A 22,078-nucleotide genomic window follows, 5' to 3' on the forward strand; every position below is an offset into this window, starting at 1 on the left:
GCCTGAGAGGCTACCCAAACAGACAGTATTTACACAGTAGGCAAGCCGCTCCCCCCTGCCCTCGCGTAACCCCTCCCACTCTCCCTGCTCTCTGTATGCTGCAGCATACAGAGAGAAATGACGTAAGTAGGGCAGCCGGCCGAACCTATCACAGCGCTGTGCTGTGGTGGAGGGGAGGGAGGCTGCTGCTGCGTCACGACGAGTCGAGCACCATGGGAATTTCAAACAGGACGGCGCCGCGGGAGTCAGGACTTGAAGGCGGGAAGCGGAGCCTGAGGTAAGTTAAGTTTGACTTAACGTTAATGAGCATTTTGCTCGGCCCTCTAAAGTGCACATTCAATGCGCCGGGTATTATTTCCTGGGAAATCTGTTAACAAGGTGCATCGGCGCACCTGTGTGTCTGTGGGGTGTCTTGAACAGCAGAGTGAGGTCGGTGCAGGACAGGGTGAGGGCGGGGGCAAAGATAGAATGGTATGCTTATGATATTATAGAGTTCCAAAGCGGTCAAGGGTGACATGTGCTGGCACAGCTCTATGTAGTAACTGTACTTGTTTACTTTTAATTTTTGATATAGCGCCGCATAGCAATAGTGGATTTAATAAATTCCAGCTATTTACAGTGGAATAGTGGGAGCGCTGCCGATCACCAGTGGAGAAACGGATCAAAGGGACGCTGTTACACAGAACTGAGGTGTATTGTCAGCCATGTCAGGGGTCAAATACAGAGAGGACGAGGCGCTGCATTTCTGGATTGAGCTGTTTTGACTATGTTGGTAACAGCAGTGGAAAACCAGAGAATACATATAGTTAGGCCTCTCTTCTCAAACAGCTGGTACTTATGACGTCAGGATTCAGGTGCAATGACGGAGCTGTGATAGGGTCCCATAGAAGGAGTGCTGCTGGGCTAACTTGTGTTCATTAGGAGGGCTGTGCCTTGGTCCCAGTATCGGAATTTAAGGGGTCCTGCAGGGGAGGATTGAGGTACACTGATAGAGCTGCAAGCAGGGCTAAGTACTGGAGTGTCCTGGCCGACCTGTGTGCGGACCCGTCCCTCTATTTGATTAGATGGGCGCAGCCTGGAAGGGTTGAGGTGCACTGGCAGGCCTGTCTGTGCGAGTGTCACCACTGGTCTGGAATCGTAGTGGCGCTGCACATAAGGTCTGGGGTGCTGTGTCAGAGCAGGGTGTGATATCTCGGGTGATTGGTGGTTCTGGCACACCTGTGTCTGCACGGATACATGTGCACATTCCCCTCCCTCCTGTGATGTGCTGGTTTCGTTTTTCCTTTTCAGTGAGTTATATTTATATTTGCAGGCTCAGACCTGCCCAGAGCTTCACAGGAAACACTACAGGTGCGCTTGGGGGTGGACAACAAACGTCTAGCTGTGATAACACAAAAGGCAACTCGCATGTAACAAGTACACACACAGCACACAAGGGTAAAACACACAATAGACACATCGGTATCCTCCATAAAAGTGCACAAAACAGTTAAACAGCCCACTGCCAACAATGCAGCTTTTCACGCACACTAGGCTGATCCCAAAAAACAACATATACATGGGGACAAACAATAAACATTCATAAGTGTCTTGTCCCTGAAACATTACAGGTGCTGTTACATCCCGTTGCACATTCAGTTCCATTTGCTGCCATCCGTGCTTGGGAATAAACAGGGTTGCATGTGTTACCCTATGCAGAGAGTTCTAGTGCTCAGCGGGCATTGCTGTGTCAATCAATGGACTGAAGCTAGTTCTGGGAGCACCAAAGACATATGTGATGCAAATATAAGGGTAGGAAATCACTCTTGCACTGACACCGAGTAAGGCTCTTACTCAGGTTCTAAAACAAAACCTGTTTTTATTTAGAGAATCAACAGGGCGCTTTATAAACAATTATTATCTTAATGTACATTTTGGAAACAAGTAAGTAGATTTTGGCCAGCTTGATCATAGTTAAATGTCAGAAAAAATATCTTTATGGTAGCAATGACGGCGGTTGTTTTCCCGAGGCACAAAGGTTAATATCTGAAGTTTATTTTGCCCGCATGTTGCAGAAGTACATTTATATCCTTCTTGCTTTCTCAAATTTGCTTGAATATGCACCATTTGTCCACTCTTTTTTTCAAAATTTTCGAACCCCCCTGAGGTTGTTTGAGCGCGCTCGCTATGCTCGCGCGCTGCGTGCAGTATGACAAGAATTTTACGCCCTACCACTTTCAAATGTCACCAGCCGCCACTGGTTGGAGATAACAATAGAGGGAGATGAGTGTGTGAGATGGAGGAGGGCGATATGTAAAACACAGACGGGAGAAATAGAGATACAGGTTTAAAGAAACAAAAGATGTTAAGGACAGAGAGCGATATGGAGAAACATGGGTGGATGGGTACATAGAGAGCAAGAGAGTAAGAGGAGATAGATGAAGACAGGTGAGAGAAAAGGTATAGGTGAATGTGTAAGGTGAGAGAGAGAGGTGGAAGAAGAGAGAGATGGGTCGACGGGTAAAAAAGTAAGACGGAGCAAGAGAGAGCAGGGGATGAAAAGACAAGAGGATGTGTAAGTTGAGAAAGACAAAGAGGTGAGAGAGAGATGAAGAGACAAGGGATAGGGACATGTGAGATAGAGAGAGAGAGGGAGGAGAGAGAGAGGGAGAGATTGGGAGACTTGTGGGCTGGCAAATTGGGAAAGAGGGAGGATGGACGAGCGAGATTTGGAGAGAGAGAGAGAGAGAGACACTTATAAAGAGAGCAGGAGAAAGTGAATGAGAGATAGGGAAACAGGGTGTATGATAGAGACATAGATAAGCCAGAATAAAATGTTTGCACAGAGCACGGAAGTTAGAGTGAGGAGCTGGGGGTTAGGGTGTAAGAAGGCGCATAAACACTGCACTTTTCTCCCAATACTGCACCGAGGCAGGATCTGAATCTACGGTTGAGTTTTTATTTCTCTTTGTGGTTTTTAGCAAGCACTTATAGCCAACAAGGAAAAATCTTTGCAGAGACTGTTAGCATGTGTAAAAATGTCAAAATAATAATGTATCAGAAAATGTACAGCACCACTAATACCAGTGTAGGGTGTAAGAGCATTTTACATCACACCTATTACACAGAGACAATCAATCATTCGTGTGTAAAACACTGTTTAGGATATGTTACATAAGACAAAGGGCTACAAGTTGTAGAAGTCACATGACAACCATAATAGTAGGCAGCATAGTTTAATAGTGATTGGTCTGGAGAAACACAAACACTGAATTTAAAACGTAATTCCATGGCTGGGGGATCTCGTTAATAATCAGAATTGACTTCTACCCAAATGAACCCTTTTTCTGAAAAGTTAGAATACTCAAAGACTGCGGAAAACACCATAACGCTCTAATTTATACCTTGCAGTTTGCATGCAGCTCTTACATGACTGTTAAGAGCACACTGTTCTATTATAGGCTTTTAACTTATTACATGCAAGTAACAATAGGGTTTCTCTGACAAAAGCAGTAACCCACTTACCTATTTACATTATGTGCACTTTGTGATCTACATGGTACATGTTCTTAGCAGCAGGCACATTAACCCTCTGCGCTTTCCATGAGTCAAAACGTCCAAATAAAACACCATCTGTCTACTAAGAACATTAATCACTGGAGTTATCATGACATTTTTATTGTTGCCGAAAATTGTTTGAGGCCAGGAAGGAGGCAGCAAGTGCTCTTAATATCATTTTATACTTGCAGACACGATGCCCCCACCTGAAGTCAGCGCCAACCGTGCTCCATGTAGATGGGGCCGGGTATGGGGGGATTTTGCTTGGGCTGCTCCAGCAAAACCGGCCCCCTCTGAAAAAAATGGCCTCCACATCATCCGGCCTACTGGGGGATTACCCGGTGCCCGGAATCGCCGGTCCGGCCCTGCGGTCCGCCTGAACTTATGTGTATCACCTGGTCTCACACAACCGGGTAACTGCCAGTGGTATTAGGTGCTTTTAGGCAAAGTATGTACCCTAAATCTGTTCTACTTATTTGATTTTTGTTGTTGGTGTCAAAAAATGTATTATATTTTACTCTATTTTTCTAAATTTGTGTGGGATTTTTCCAGTGTTGTGTTTTCACGTAATTAATGTTTGTGGGCTAAATAGATACTTTACACATTGCCTCTTAGTTAAACATGACTGCTTTTGTGTCAAGCAACCATAGGGTTGAGCACAGGTTAATTTAGTGCCTTTTTGTAGTACATCCTGACAAAGATTGTGGTTGTTGATTGAGAAGGGCTCACACCCCCATCAGCCAACAACCCAGTTTCTCACAATGTCTGATTAGTAGTAATAAAGTGATGAGAGAGTAGCATAATTATATAATACACTGGGACCTGCAATCTCCGTACAAAAGCCTGTCTCTAATTTCCATATTGCAGGAGACTTGTGACGCCCCTAATCACCTGTATTAAAGAAATGACATAGCTGCTAATTACATAGCTGAGTTTTGAAGTGACAATGCCTGCCAGCAGTCAGGGAAAAGGCAGGCCAGGTCACAAAACAGAATTAAAGCAGATGTTAAAGAGTGAAAAAGGAAAATGTGCTTTTCTTCCCTTTTGCTATTTTTCTATCTGTGCAGTTACAACTGGACAGGAGATATTTATGGCAACATATTTATTTTGTACACTTTGTAGGTAATTATAGCAAAGAAAGTAACTCTCTGCATGTTTCTACACATTTAGAGCTACTGCATATTTTTTTGTTTTTTTAAATGGCCTTTGTGGCTAAACCCCAATGCAAGATCCATTGTTATGATTTACCAAGCCACACAGAACAAGATTTGTATTGCTTGTTTGGAATTTTATTTATAGCACTGCCGTGTATTACTTTGCATCGGAATGGCATCACAGGACTGGAGCACAGGCGGTCCTGTGTATCCACACATGTATTTTGTTGCAAACCCTAAAGTCAGTAAACATGGGTTTGCACCAAACTGATGCACTTACCTGAGGATGGCATAACAAAAAGAAATATCTTTATTTCTCCTTGTTACTTCCTCTTCGCATATGTGTTGCAGCAGACATTCAAGAGGAATACACGTCAAAGGATATTTTTTGAGCTAAAAGGTATGCCTTCTCACCCAAAAATGTCTTCTGACCACAATACAGGCATGCATGCGTTGTGGGGCATGGGTGCCTGAGTTGGTGCTAGCTAGAAGTGTGGCAATGCTACAAGAGTGCAGAAATGTGCCATATATTAATAAACATGGCACATTCCTGCTCTTTTCCTTAGCCACAAAGCAGTGCAGCAACTACCCTTCATAGTGTAGTCAATCTGACCACTAGTAAGTGAAGAATATGCAAGTTATGGTATGTGATCACTATTTCAAGAAGGTCACTATTTACTAGGAGCATTTGTAAGATTTTTCAGCTCTAAAATTGTTTGCATTAATTCATGATGGAGGTAATACATTGATATAAACCTCATATAGTGTAACCTCTTCAATAAATAGATTATTTATATTGTTAATAAAGCAATTTCACAAATATAAACAAGACTTCACATCCTACTTTGGTCCCCATCTGAGACCCAGGCACCCACCACCAGAAGATACACACGCCCTTGATAAGACAACCACTCATATCATCTTAGATACACCATCAGATGCACACATACACTTCTGAAAAACCTAGGGTCATAGTATCAAGAATTGCGTTAACATTATCGCCGCTTTAGCAACAGGAAACTGCTGCTAAAGTGGCTATAAGGGGCTTGATGATATGCCCTTGTGAATTCCCATAGAAGCCCAGGTATGTTGTCCTGCACACCAGTACCAGGGCTTCTATGGCATATTATCAAGCCCCTTATCACCACTTTAGCAGAAGTTTCCTGCCACTAAACCTAGAGTCGACCCTGACATTCATGGCAACTAGATTCATCACAAACCTACCATTCATCAGCAAGACCATCTAAATATTGTGCATGCTCAACCATTGTCAGTTGTTCGTAATCAAGTTTTGGTAGATCGTGAACAGTTAAAATATAGAGATACTTTGACACAAAGTCCACATTTGTAAAGCGCACAATCACCCGTAAGGGTCTCTAGGCGCTGGGGGCCGTCGGGAAGATTAAGCGAGCTATTGCCCAGAGTCACATGGTGCTGGGCTAATCTGCCGCCGGAGCCGGGGATCGAACCGTGATCCCCAGATTCCAGCATCAGTCGCCCTGGCCGCGGCGCCACACCTCTCCCCAAAGTGACACAGGCACTGGACTTGCATATTTTGACAATTCTCATGAATGGTTGAAGAGATTGTCAGAAAATCTCAAATTAGAATGCCTCTTTTATTTGGAACAGGAAAACTGTTCTTGGACCCCCACCTCCACCCCTTTTATTCCTTGTTGGGTAATTTAATGATGTACACCAAATGTGGTACACTCTTAGTTGTCCAACTCAACTCCATTCTCCCCCAATTAATATTGATTGGGGAGACCAGGGGGACCGCTATTAGGGTTGGAAAAATGGGATTTCCTATGAATTGAGGTGCCCTTCTATTCCTGAGTCCAGCCCCCTCTATGTACAGCACAAAACTGCATTCAGTGCTATCTGTAAACACAGGAGTTGGATGACAGCTTCGCTAAAGGCTGGAATCTGTGCCTAGACTAGAATTCTTTGCACGCAGCCAAAGTTGGTACTGTGGAATAGTGATGGGTGCATATACTGGTTGGAAGGCAGGCTCTCATCCCAGAGGCCACTCTTCACAGCCAAAGCTGGTTTAGGCTAATTGGTGGCTAATCAAAAACTCGGCGAAGCACACAGAGACTGCTGCACCTAGCAAAATGTAGCTTAGGTGGGATGCCGCTCACCATGGCTAAAAGTCTGAGTGGGACAAAGCTGAATGCAGTACATGACAGATAAAAACTAATTTGCACTGAATAAAACTGAGTTAAAGTGAACACTGGCTCTCTTAACAAAGTAACAAAGCTGTATATAAATCTTAGACATCTAGAACAATGGTAATATTAAGGTGAAGGTGGATCCTTTCAAACTTGGTCGCTTTGACTGCATTTATGACCTTTTTTGGACATTTTGTTATCTGACACTATTTTCTTCCTCTCCAATTTCTCAAAGCAGACACGCTCCACATTACTTGATGATCTACTTACTCTCCACAATTACCAGCACCACCAATACTACAACCACCAATACAACCGCCACTACCAATACCACCACCACCGATATCACCACCAATACCACCACCACCACCACCACCACCACCAATAATACCAACAATACCAGCACCACTAATATCACTACCACCAGTACAATCACTACCACACCACCACCAATACAACCACGACTACTACAATCACCACCACCACCAATACCACCACCATTAACAACTCCACCTTCAACATCACCAATACCACCATCACCACCAATACCATCACAACCAATACCACCACCACCACTGCCACCACCGATACCACTAACACCAATACCACCACCTCTAATACCAACACTGATACCAACACCACCGATATCACCACCACCAATACCACAACCACCACCAATACCACCAACACCTATACAACCACCAGCACCACCAGTACGACCACCACCAATACCACCAATACCACCACCAATAACACCAACACCAATACCACCACTAATACCACCAACACCACCAATACCAGTATCACCACAACCAATACCACCACCAATACCACCAGTACCACCACCACCAATGCCAGTACAACGCTACCAATACCAGTACCATCCCCACCATTACCACCAACAATACCACCACCACCAATACCACCAATGCCAGCACCGCCACCAATAACACCACCACCACTAATACCACCAATACCAGCACCACCAATACCACAACCACCAATACCAATACCACTACCAATACCACCACCACCGATATCACCACCACCAATACCACCACCACCAATACCAATACAACCACTACCAATAACACCACCTCAGCGCCTCTCACTCACTAGTAAGAGTAGGGGCACTATACGAGACCGGAGCTGAAGCCGAGACCATCCTTCCCTGCCTCCATGCCTGCCACCAGGAGGTGAAGCTAGGGCCCTACTACAGATGCAATGTTTTTTTTTAGGTCAAAGATAGTAATGACATTACGCAATGCCACACTGCACACTCACTCAAATCATGGAGAGGGCATGAACTAGCCCCCCCCCTCTTTCTCTTGAGCTGCAACAGCGTAATCACAGCGCGAAACGTGTTGGAGCCCTTTGTTAGTGTTTATACCTCAGATCATATGTAACTCTCACTTCACACTCTGTGTCTGTGTAATTTACAACACTTACACATCTTCTTCACTGCACCATTTATCACTACTTTGTAGACGTCGCAGGCTGGTTTCTTTCTCTGATATTTTGAATCTAACAAGCGTTCAAGAACGCCCTTTATTGCAATGCAATAGGTCTCGCATTTGAGCGTGTTTATGCTTATGTAGTGTAAATGACAATGCCTTTTATTTATTTTTTAAAACCCAAAACATAAATAAAATGCATTGTCATTTACAATGCTATTAGCTCAAACGTGCGTGAATGTAAGACCAGTTGCATTGCAAATGCTTGTTCAAAGTGTTAGCCCATTTTTCCTACTTTTTCGTGCTTTCGTACTTCCGGTTTGTGGTAGAAACCAATGTGAAACCCATGGGTGATCCAGGGAAGCTATATATTTCTGAAAAGTAGAAAACATTCTGAATTCAGCAAGGAGTCATATGTGTAGATCTCAAAAGTTTTTTTTTAAAGTAACTGTTGAAAGAAAAGAAAATTAAAAATGAGTAGGACAAAACAGCCATTTGTAACAATGTTTTCATCTGTAACGTTTTGTCACAATGACTGTGGGGATATATAGGGTTTGTAGTTTCTCCAAGATCCCGAGGTACCCAGGTACAACAACTGATCTGCACAGTACATTCGTTTTCCAATTTGCATTGAGTATAAACCAATTCATATAGTGAAATATGTTGAGTTAAAAATAAGTATCAAGATAACCTATGTGTTTCTGAAATCGGCATAAGATATGGAATTAAGGAACTGTGGTTATTAGTAAATCTCTAAATTTCTGGGACCTGTTGGAGCATATGATCTAGAGCACTGATCCCTAAAGTACGGCCCTGGGGCCTCATGCTGTCCTCCTGATCTTTAGATATGGCTCCCTAGTCAACAGGAGCACTGGGCTGCTGTCTACTCGAAACAGCCCTAACATCAAAAAGATTTTAAATAAACGGGCAAGGGTTTGTATTCAGGTTAAAAGAAGTTAAAGATAGGAAAAAACTAAGGCTCCTCCACCACTTAACTTTAGTAACTCTTTTTCATTTTTAAAGACATCTTGGAACAAACATATTAAAATATGATAAAGTCTCCAGAATTCAAAAAGTGTATTACATTAATATGCACATCCATTTCACCTGATTGTATCAGTGCATTGTAAAGTTATTTCTTGTAAGAGTGATTTTTTTCAGACATAAATTTAGGACTCAGTCATGCTTATTTCCACCTACAGTGATAACTATTGCAATACTGAACTAAGAGGCAAGTCACTTATTATGTGCGCTCTTTGGGTTGCCTGGGTTGCTATTATACATGGACAACATTATAATTTATTAAATCATACACATGCGATGATTTCGTACAGTGCACATCGTTAAGGCAAGTATTTCCGATAATGACGGAAAAGGAGGGAGAGTGAAATAAAACAATTGGCTAGAATCACTAAATTTGGCCAAGTGGGTATGCCGGGATTGATCCCAGAATTTTTACTGGGCTTTTGGCCCTCCCTGTGGTGGCAGATTGGGTGTAATTAACCCCATCTGCCCGGGGGGGGAGGGGGGTAGAAAGACTGTTGCCTCATTTACTTGGGATAAGGGCATGGCCATGGCTCTGCTGGACAGCCCATCCCTATATTTGAAAAAAATAATCGGGTGTTTAGTGGGCTTTCTGCCCCCCCCCCCAGAGGGGCAAATCAGGGCAATTATCCCCAATTTGCCCCACAGGAGGGTAGAAAGAACTGTGCCTCCTTTAGCTGGGGTGGGGCCTGTACTATGCCCATGGTGGGCTCCCCCCCCCTATATTTTAAAATAAAATGTTCCCTGGTGTCTAGGAGGCTTTTAGCCCCCCCCCCCCGGGTGCAGATATGGGGTAATAACCGTCATCTGCTCCTCAGGAGTGTAGAAATACTGTGCCCCATTTATTTGGAGTGGCAACATGGCCATCCCATTATGAGCAGTCCTGACCACCAAATATCTAGTAGGCTATCTGCCACTCCCACCATGGCAGATAGGGGTAATCACCCTCAACTGCCTCTCCAGTAGAGCAGAAAGAGTGTTCACCCATTTACTCATGGTGAGGGCATAGCCATGCCCATATAGGGCAGCCTCCACACCTAAATGAAAAAAAAATATTCACTGGCCTCTAATGGGCTTTCTGCTACCCCTGGTGGGAAGATCGGCAGGAAATTACCCAGTCTGTCCCAGGGGCGGCAGAAAGACTGTTGCCTCATTTATTTGGGGTTAGGGCATGGCCCTGCGCGTGGTGGACTACCCGTCCATTCAAAAAATATCCCTGTTGTCTAGTGGGCTTTCTGCCACCCTTCCCTCCTGCGGGAGATTGGGGGTAATTACCGCCACCTGACCAGTGGGAGCAGAAAGTCTGTATCTCCATTTTTCTGGTGGTAGGGCCCAAAGCAGAGACCCACTGAGCTGAGAAACGTTTGGAAAAGGAAGATTCTTCCCTTTCTAATGATACCACGCCCATGAGAATCAGTGCTCGGGAGCTGAGATGCACTGATTCAGTGAAAGTAAAACGAGCCCTGTTATGTGACTGTCATGTTTTACCCATGTAGAGGTATTCCACGTTGACAAAGGCTTTTTTACATTACTGCTGGCAACCGTGCCTGATTTCCTGTAATGAATGTAGGTAATAACCTTGTAGTAACCTATATGGTGGCACTAATGTAATATTGTCTGATGCAGTTCCCACCCTAGGGCAGTGCTACAGGTGCCACGGCACTAGGCCCTAACTTAAGGGGGTGCCGACTTAAAGGGCTGCCGTGTTTCAAAATATTTTGGATGCAAAAGTACCTGCTGTAGATTCTTTTCCTCCAGAAATTTCCAGGCAACAATAACAATGTCAAGAAAACTCTGGTGAATGATGGGTCTGCTGGAGCGAGAGATTACAGTTTTGTCTAGTGGTAGTTTTGCTCATCCTAAAGTAGCTCAGAGGGTTAATATGCCTGCTGCAAAGAATATGCACCATGCAGATCACAGAAGTGCATAGAATATAAATAGGTCAGTGTGTTACTTGCAGTGTATTAGTAGAAATCCTAAAATAGAACCATGACCTATTAACTCTCATCAAAGAGCTGCTCGACGGATTGCAAAGCATATATTAGAATATTATGTTTACTTCTCCAGTCTTTCATTATCCCCTAATATTGCAAAAAGGATTCATTTGGGTAGAAATAAATTGTTATTAGTAAAGACAACCCCAACCATGGGGTTACATTTTAAATTCTGAGTGTGTGCTACGCCATACCAAGCTCTAAAAACTATACAGCCTACCATATGGATGACACGTGATATTTCTTATACACTGTTTCACACATGTATGTTTCCTTGTCTCTGCATAATATGTGTGTGATGTAAAGGGCTCTAATACTCTATACTGGTATGAGTGGGGCTATAAAACAAAAGAAATGCATGTGAGAGAGAGTGGTTATGGATACTTGAGGATCAGTGCTTAAATTGAGTCTTTGGTTTTCAGTGCTCCGCTCCGACTTAGAGCCACAATACGAACACACCAGGAAATTCGACTTGGGAGGATTCCGGAAAAACCACGGGCGGCAGTGATTGAGTCACACGCGCGCATAAATTTAAGAAGAAGCTTGCACTTTAAACAAACGGCAATGCCTCCATTTTTTTGATCAAAGCTGTCCATCGTGTCAGACAATAATCCATCTTGAAAGTGTTTGATTCACTACACTGAGATTGTTGGTCCTGAGGAGAACTCCGCATTGAGTAGTTCGAAACGGGTCGACCGGTTGTGTGGTCATCTTGTCAGAAATTAGAACTCCTACTCTAAATAGGTCCCAATAAAATAGGGTTAAAAATTATTTTATGTAAAAAGAGAAATATCCCTCAAAATGTGAATACTGTACATTTGTATATTTAACGAAACTGTATTATATATCGTTGCTTTTTGTGACAATTTGACCTGTAGGATTTGTTTTGTTTATGTTGGATGAATGTAGATAGATGAATGGTTGTGGCCAGTGTGCAAGTCTGAATGTGTTTAAATTTGATGAAAATTGTCTCTAATTCTTTGAACTCTTTGTATATATGTTTATGTATTAGTGCGTTTTGTATGCACATCAAAAGAAATAGTTACTAATGAAGTCTCAGAAAAAATCTGTTTTCCACTAGTGTTGAAAATTAAAAAATAAACTAGTTTCGTAAACCAAAAAACTGACCTTTTTGTTTCTTCAGATAGGTCAAATTTATAAGTGATTGAACAAAAATCTGGTATTGGCATTTTGTTTTGTTGTTTACAATACGATGTTGGCGGGAAAGGCTTTGAATGCCATTCGGAATCTCCTATCTCCCATGTTTCCGACTGACTAAGAAACATTTCTGATCGACCGATTAAGATAGATAGTAACTGTTCAGTCTTACCGACTTGGTTCTGACCAGCAATCGGAGACTTCGAGTGGGTCAGAGCCGAATCGTACAACTCTGACCAACGGATTACAATGTTGGATTCTGACAGCCTTTCTGTTTCGGTCTTTCCGACACAAAACGGCTGTCAGAATCTGACATTGGGGGCCCCCCTTCACCCTGGTGCCTCCGGTTGCAGCCCGTGAGGTTTTCCCATGGGACCATTTCGTACACCCATGCACAGATTGGCAGGCATTATGGGGTGCCCGCCACAGGGTACAAGGTTTTCCGAACCACCCCTTTTTTCAATGGGAGCCTGTGTTGTCAGTCGGAACACTGGCTCCCATTGAGGTCAAAGCGAGACCGACCGAACAGTGTTCGGAAACATCATATTCATTCAGTCGGAACCTCTGAAACCTGAGGTGGTCCAAAACCATTCCGACAAGGAGTCGGTCGGAATTCTGTTAGTCCAACATCATAATGAAGCTCTAAATTCTTAGCACCGGCGCTTGTGACAGTCTGCCACATGGTGGCACTGTCTGCCACATTTGGGTATGAGCACGACAACAGCTGTTTATTAATTTAATATACATTAACAATCACTAATAAATGCCACTCAAACCATTCTTATTGCTTTTGGGGCCTTGAAGGAGTGTGATGGTTCATAGTTTTATTGGTACTGCTATAAGCAGCGCTGGCAGGGGCAATGGATAGTGCAAACTGTCATGTCCTCCTGACAAGAACCCTGGTACTTATTATTCAAATGTTGTTAAATTAACCACTGTTGAGGCGCACTGTTAAAGGGTGTTAGTGAGGGAAGGTCATTGGGGATGCTAACAAATATTGTTGCAGTTGGTGCCACCAGTATTAAAGTTGGCCCTGACCTGATGTGTACACTATTACAATACTATTAAAATTGGTAGCACTCAATGAGTTCCATTGATCATAAGTGGCTCTCTTTACAGAAAAGATTGGAGACTCCCGATCTAGTACATTCAATGAGAAATTATTATATGACTCTAAAAATTCACAACAATTCTTATTCTCCACTGTAGATACTGAAAATACTGAAAATGTTGATTTCGATAGTAATATGTACAATTTTGTTTGCAATATTTTGTTAAACTCAGTGAAAAATCTCACTCAAAGAAACATGAAAGCAAGACAAAGACACTTTAGCTATTGTCTTGGGGTTACAGATTCAACATCAGGCCAGAATTCGGTCTGTGTGTTAGCCTGTAAATTATCTTGTGTGCAATAAAGCTGACTTTTAAAAACTGTAATACATTAAAGTTGAGTTGAATTTGTCAAGATAATAATCATTATTACTATGAAAATTCCATAAATGTTGAATTTCCGCAGTTGCTTTGCAATACATGCAGTCTTTAATTTATCTAACTATACCCTAATAACCCCTTAGTACCCATTAACATTTTCTATTCCTGGACCCTTAAAATCACAAACTGTTCCTTAGTTCTAGCTGTAGGAAAGTAGGTTATTAGTAGATGGGGGTATTCACCCCCAACTAGTAATAATACCACAATCACTAATAGGCCCAGTCAAGACTCAGTAAATGTATCCTTGCTCAACCCTTGGCTGCTTAGCATAGTAGCAGTCAGGCCTAAATTAGGAGACAAGTATGCGTAAAGCATTTAATATCACTAAAACAGTAAATAAGTAAAGGGCACAACACGATAAAAATCCAATACCAATGTATAAATATTTTTATCTTTAAAATGAAACCAAAATGACAACAATTCAATGTAGGTAACAGGAGATATGAATTTGTAAAGATGAAATCAAGAATTGTGCATTCGAGTGCCCAAAGCATAAAATACCACTCGCGGCTATCTGCTTATGCTAGACTGGTACAAAGTCAGTTTTAGGCTGACCGTGATGGAGCACAGGTCAGATATGTTGCGGGCTATGTCCAGTACAAATGTTTACCTTCGGACTTAGGGCCCGATTACAAGTTTTGCGGTCCATGTGACCAGCGGACCCGTATTGGCGGTCCGTGGACAGCGAGACTAGTGGTCCACTTGCTTTATTAAAAGTATAGTGGTTGGAATGCCACTGGACTGCTGCTACCTCCAGGATCCTTGATAATGTGGTGGTGGCGCAGCGGTCTGAGGCAGAGTAATATGCTGGTGTGGTATTGCAATAGCACCGCCGAGCATGTTATGAGTTTTCTCACTGCCCTTCTTTTCATGGCGGTAAGCCCACCATGAACAGGCTGGTGGTGAAGAAACTATTGCCTCAGTGCACGGATTACATGCAGGGGGGCACATGTTGTGTCCCCCTGTATTTTTGCACCCCCTGTTCCTGCAAGGATAGAAATGACAAGCACATTGTGCATTTCTGTTTGTGCAGGAACAGTCTGCGAGACTCTTATGACACTGTATTTCTTTGGCTATCCTATGAGCCTCAGAAAGGCAGCGCCATGGGATCACCACTGCAGGCCCACCTGCCGGGATTACAACTTGTAATAAGGTGGGCAGACTGACTATAGGTTTGCTGGTTTTGGAGTGGAGTGCTAGCGTGGCAGACCGCTCCAGTCTTTTGGAGTTTTTCTCTTGACGACAAGTCCTTATGTTCCTTGGATCCGTAGCTCAATTCAACAACGGCGGCCTGCTACAGCCCGATGCTGCAGAGAGCCTATGGTAGTGTTCGTCCCCAACCTTGACCTCAAGGAGCTCCGGGGCTTTCAGTGGGACAAACCAGCATGTCTACGGCGGCGGCTTGTCTCTTGAGACAGTCTAATCCTGGAGTTTTTCTGCAAACCTTTGCAGAAAGTTTCCAGCCTGTGAGAGCTTCTTGTTTCTGAATTCCTTTGGGACAAAATAATGGTCCAGTAGCACCAGGCAAGGGTTCAGAGACTCTGGATTTCCTTTTGGGGGCTAGGACTCAATTTCCCACAATGCACTTGCAAAGTCCAGGAAAACTCCACTTGCAACTGGCCATCTGGGGTTATCCTCTCTTGGTAGGTGACTTCTTCCAGCTCTGTTGTACCTATTGCTGATCAGGGAGTCCACTCTGTTACCTTTAAGTAAATCACACTCCTTTCTTTGTGGAGCCCCGCAACCATAAATAGATTTTAGTCTCCCCAGGCCTTCCACAGATATGGACCTCCAAGAGATCGTATCAAACGATAGACCGAATAGGATAAGGTTGCCACAAAAGGTTTCTATTATCTCTAGCAGAGCTGTCTCTTGGCTGTGGCCTTAGCAAAATTCTAACTGGGTTTACTGCAAAATAGAACGGGCTACCAAATAGGAAGTCCGCTGGATGTTAACTAATTTTTTTAAGATCATAGAGACAACCTGCAAGAGGGATATGGGGAAAAATTAGTCAAAACATCCATATTGGCAGAGAGTTTTTTTTTTACTGCCATGAGGTACACAAGTTGGGGACACTGAGTATTAAGTAGTTTCTGAGACACAAGTGCAGTTACTTCCCCAACCATTCGAAGGGTGGTTGGAGGACATGGGTCACCAAGGGATTCGTACTTGCAGAGTGAGATGACCTAAGGAATTTGTTCCAGGGTCTCCCAGTCAAATTAATAGCCATAACATTAAATGACTGAGTAAGCTTACTCTTAAAGTGAGTTACTGTATCTGAGGTGGCCCTGACAGTTGTGTCAGACAGAGGCTTAGCAAGCTTGAGGATTCCAAAACGATTTCGCAATTATAATGTTTTCATGTGAAGAGTTATTAGCAAAATTGTTTTAGTTCACATTGTTCACATATTACAGCTTCTAGACTATTTTGATTGCTTTAGGATAGTGTTTAAGTGCAATTTTATATGATTCTGTAGCCTTTCTGATGTGGTAGTTCACCAAAAACCTCTATCTTTTTACAACTATTTTTTTGCTGTAAAAATTCCGGGGAGAAACAAGGCTCAAACGGCATTTTGGAAGTGTCTCAGTGTGCTTTAATGGGAGCTAGATCGTTTGCATGGCCCGATCCAAGATTCCACTACCACCTAATCTGAATAAATATCTACTGTCTAGCTGGAGATGCAGCTAATGCTTAAACTAGCTCCAATGGGTTGAGGTTTTTCCATACTTGGTATTCGATTGGCTGCTTGCCGCCAACCTCAGAGGTGGTGCAGCCATACCTCAGTTCAAAAGACATGAAGGTCCCTACTAAAAAGGCACAATTCTTTCTAAACTTATGTCTATCGGAATTTTTCTAAAAATGTTTTGTGATAGCTTTTAACATGTATATATAAAAAATTTTACTTTTTTATTTTTATTTTATAACTGCATAGAATAAATTCTAATGGAATTATTTAGTTGTTTTTTTACTTATTTTCTGTGCTTCACTAACGTATTGTGATACTTGGATTATTAAATTGTTTATGTTTTTTTGCGCTTTGATGCAAACCTTTAAAACCCAATACGTGGGTTAGACTTAACTTTGGTAAGCATTGTCCCTTTTTAGTAGGGACCTTTATGTCTTTTGAACTGTGATCACCCTGTCCCTATTTAATTTTAGAGTACCTCCTTTTGTGTTATTATTTTGGGTGCAGCCATACCCCCAGCTAAATGATATCAGAACAGTATACAACTGACCAAGTTAATTCAAGTGGAGGACTGACCGTCATTGGAAGATTGAACAGGATAAGGTCCAAGGTATGTCCTGCTTGAGGAGTAGCTGTTGAAATCAAGCAATTAAAGTTAACTACTCCATACAAGACAGCCCATCCCTGTCTGTTGATACATCCACATGCAAGCTAAAAGCCCTCAAGACTGTACAATTGTAATATCTCAATGCCACCCCTAGGGCAGGCTCCTTCTAGGAGTTCAGAGGTCAGATATGTTCCACAGCTGTAGAAAACCCAATAAACCAGAAAAGGAGACATTTGGCGAAAGGGTGATGCAAAATCCCAAACTCTCCACTCTCCTCAGGCTTCGATGCGAAGGTGAGGCAATTAAAATTATACCAGATAATACTTGCGATACCACCTCCCGCCTAAGTCAACCCATCCTGCCAAACGATTACATAGCCATAGGGAACAGAGAGAGCCGTATCAATGTAGGAATCAGGCAACAGCCATATTTTGGTCATAAACAAGACATCAAAGGTATTAGTCAACAGGATATAAAAAATATTAGGGACATGTTTAGGTAGCAGTCGAACATTTAGCAGGCAGGCATTTGAAATCCTAGCAGCAGCTGCTGTAGGCTATGTGAGAACCTGCGGCAAAAGCAAGCATTGGGGCTGCAGCTCTTCGCCCGCAGGGGAGATCCAGGAAAGGGTCTCCATCCCACAAGCATATATCCTTACGGGACAAGTGACATTTTCCCCATAAGTTTGATAGAAGTGGTTGAGCAAATAAGAGACGATTGCTTTTTTACATTAAGTGATTAGCTGCAACCTATTTATCTTAGATTAGGCAGAATGTCAATAGTGTGCACCAGTAATTAGGCGAAGCAATTTAAGAAAACCTGCAACCTTTTCTGCTGCACCGGCAGCGACCCCGTATAGCATTGTTCTAACGGGAGTCCGTAGCTTGAGATCACGTCAAATTGAAGGATATGACCAACTTATCAATAAAGATTTCACATTGGTTTAAAATGAGATTGGGTGATAGGAGAACTCTACATGCAGAAATAAACATGGTCAGGAGGGTATCATGGGTTGGCAATGACTCTAAACGTGACCCCAGTGACTGCATTATTATTATCCACTTTAGGCATGTAGCAACTGACAGGTCTGTTTTCAGACGGCTTAACTATATTGGATAGGGGCGCTGCAAACTAAGCTAGACCCTTCCATTATGGGAATTTGACAAGCGAACCCTATCTCTATCAAGACTTTTCCCTCCGAATCTCAAATAAATATGCAGCTCTTGCTCAGTACAAATCTATAGATTGACAAACAAACTGCCCAGTCTCAGGCCTTATTATAGGCTCCATGAAGAAGGAAATAGAGCGACAACTTAGTGCCCCGGTACTCACACAACACTCTGACATTCCTTATGTCTGTATTAGTCTTCCAGGAAATTGTGCTAACAAAAAATGTAATGTGTTTGCAACAAGTAACTGTAATTTTAGTCAAACTAAACCCTCAGGAAAAATAGCTAATTGGAACCTTGTCAATAAACCTGAGACCTACAGCCATTTTACATGCAGGGTGGGTTACGACACATTATTTACACTTGCAGTTTTTGCCACTTCCAGTAGAGATAAAAGAAGAATGATAACTCTGGCATCCCTCTCTTTCTCAGGAAGAATTGTACGGACAAACTTAGTGTCACCGAGGTTCCAACTTTTCTGGATTGAGCATTGTGCTAAAAGAGTACATTGATTAATGTTTGTAATAACAATTTCAGTGTTAATAATCTGGATATTGTTAATGCACAAAACAGGTATAGGAGAGCTTTAGTGACAAATGTAGCATGGATCTATGTTATGGATGGGGATTTTAATGCCAAAAAGTTGTAACAACTCTGGCATTATTGTGTATTGTTTAATGAACCCCAGAGGCGGGGCACTATTGCATTTTGCCCACACTCCATACAGGGAGGTACGTAAGCAGCTACTCCTCAAATATGGTTAGATGTTGCCCTTGAACCATTCACAGTGGCACCAGTTTTCACACCTACACATATCTGGGGTGGGACCAAAACAATTTAACCCCTTCGCTGCGGGGGTAATTCCCCCGCTGTGCTGGGGGGGAGGAGGGCGTGCACAGCGCCCAAATGCTCATGACAAGCTCAGCTCGTCATGTGGCACGCCGCTCCTGTGCTCATGACGAGCTCAGCTCGTCACAGGTACACCGGCTCCCGTGGAACGCTCAGCACAGCAGGGGCATTCTCCCCGCACCTGAGTGTTCCACGGCTCATGACGAGCTTAGCTTGTCATGAGCACCGGTGCACCATGCCTCATGATGAGCTCAGCTCGTCATGAGCATGGAAAAGGTTAATTGACTTCATACTTTTTACACATAACCTGTCAAACTTCTTTCTCAAATACAGTGTGGTAGGAAGGGCTTTTAGCAATCATTCAAACATTCTGCTGTCTATATCCTATAGTATTGATCCATCTACTATAGAGATGAAAGAGAACACTGCTCTGACAGTTGTAGCAAAGAATAAGTGGGTATTGCCGAGATGAGATCATGTGGACAAGCTTAGGCTACTGCATAATGTCGTCTCGATGAATTTTGCTGACTCTTTTACCTGCTAAGTTGAGGATGCAGTGGCTGGTGACATTATTAGGTCACACACCAAAGTATGCAGTGTAGAGTAATTTGAGTTAAAAATTATGGAGCCCTTTTGGCGCCTCATGGACTCCATAGAACTGTGACGTAAGTGTTAGAGCGGAATGCCCTGAAGGCTAGATTAGAATGTTGAGTTCACAATTACAAGCAGATGAATAAAGACCTGTAATAGTAAGCTACATGTGTGGAGCTGGTAGGTAACCAGGCTGGGGACTACGTTACTTGCAGCTTGTTTCCACATGAAGTAGTAAGGTCAGAGCACACGGATGGTACGATTCGAAGTGCTCAAAAGTAACCCAAACTTCATAAAGGCCCTAAAATGATGCCTAGGAATACAGAACTAGTCTACAACTGTTGGATAGCCTATAAGAGGGCCTTAGCCACTAGGAAAAAGGAAATTTGAAATAAGGCATGTTTATCTCTACAATCTGCTGGCTAAACATAAGATTCTCAAGAATTCAGGAAGGTAGTGAACGGGCTATTGTTAGTGAGTGTGTAGAATCTGCTTTGGATGTGGTAATTCGACATTATATGTGGTTCAATCATTTCATGAAAGTTGACAGTGTTCCTACACATGCGTATTAAGAGATTATAGTCAGAGATATTAAGGACATGGGATCACAGAAGGGGCTTGTTGTCGTATTATGAGGTAGTGGCTAAAATAAATAAATACCCAACAAATACACCCAGAGGCAAGACGGGGTTTCTGCTGACGTATTCAAGGAAAACATAATTCTTTGGGCACCGCTTATTACTAACCTTTTAAATGCTTGCATCAAGATTGGCCCACCAGACACTGTCACATGCCATGATTGTTCCAATCTTTAAAAGGGAAGTAAAGAAGGCTCAAGGTGTTATCTCCCCATATCTCTTATTTACACAACTGTAAAAATCGTGGGTAGAATTTTACTGATGCACCTTGAGACATATCTCAACAATATATAGATATATAGATAACAATATTCTTTCAGACCTGCAGTTTGGTTTTCAGCCTGTTTTGTTCACTGGACAACAATGCCAAAATCTCTATCTCATTAATAATAAATATATAACAGCTAAGGCGAGGAGTATGTATTTAGACCTGATGGACCTAAGTTCAGCCTTTGACTATGCCAATTGCTCAAAACTAGGAATATCATGGTAGGGTTGGGGGCATATTAACAAGATGTGCTTTAAAATACGCACATCACACATTTCCATATCGCCGGCTATTGCCGGATTTTTTCGCCGTGATAGTGCGTAATTATTAACGCGCATCACGTAGGCGAAATGAAATCCGGCAATAGTCGGCGATATGGAACACTAGCGCATGAAACCAAGCGTTGTTTTCACGCTCTAATGTGTGCCTTGAAAATATGGGGGGGTGGATTCAGCTTTATGATCCACACCCCAATGTTATCTATGTCTAACACATGATCAAAGCAGGTGTTGGGAGATCTGCGAAAAACTCGTTCATAGCAGGTCTCCTTCTCCCAACGCCTGCCTTGATAATAGGGTGTTAACACATCCAACAACATTTTACATGTGGTTGGACGTGGGAACGCCCACCCTGCATCCCATTAGCGTTATCTATCGTCCCCAGCACGGGGCGATAGATAACATCAAAAATATGTCTCTAACTCAGGTTAGAGACGTATTGGTAATAGTGCGATGCGAAAAAAAATGCGTTAGCGACTTTAAAAAGTCGCTGACGCATTTGTCGCGGGCTTGGTAATATGCCCCTTAATGTTTTGTGCACTCTTAAGCAGCTGCACACCAAGGTAACTGCAGTTATGAGACATGGTGTAAATGGGGAAACAATTAGTTTGTCAGTGTGGTCTGGTATACTACACCAATTCATCCGTAGATGAGCTACAAGAACTTTTCTTACAAATTAAATCAGGATCTCCTATTGACCCAGCCCCGCCCAAAATACTGTGCCTAGGCATGACCTCCATCCTCCCCTACTTTAGGCAACTGATAACTATGTCACTATACTCTGGGCATTTTCCTCCAGAAATGGTAGCCATAACTGTGCTTCCCATCCGTAACAAACTCACACTAGAGTCTATGATCTACGGAGGCTCATCTTTCTCTTTCCCTTCTTTGTCAAGATTTTTGAAAAACATAATAATAATTAACAAACATGCTTCATACAATCTAATAACGTGCCTCATCCTTCCAAATCAGGATTTAGGGCAGCTCACTCC

At 42.8% G+C, this 22,078-nt stretch overlaps 1 long non-coding RNA gene across 1 annotated transcript in view; it reads left to right on the forward strand.

Annotated features, from left to right (window-relative positions):
• Positions 1–213: 213 nt before the first annotated feature.
• Positions 214–22,078, forward strand: part of LOC144826335 (uncharacterized) — a 139,562-nt gene continuing 117,697 nt past the window's right edge. Inside the window, exon 1 of the long non-coding RNA XR_013609791.1 lies at positions 214–277. This is a non-coding gene — a long non-coding RNA (uncharacterized LOC144826335). The remainder of the gene's footprint in view (positions 278–22,078) is intronic.

This window comes from Lissotriton helveticus, chromosome 3_2, assembly GCF_964261635.1.
Source record: "Lissotriton helveticus chromosome 3_2, aLisHel1.1, whole genome shotgun sequence".
NCBI classification, from domain to species: Eukaryota; Metazoa; Chordata; class Amphibia; order Caudata; family Salamandridae; genus Lissotriton; species Lissotriton helveticus.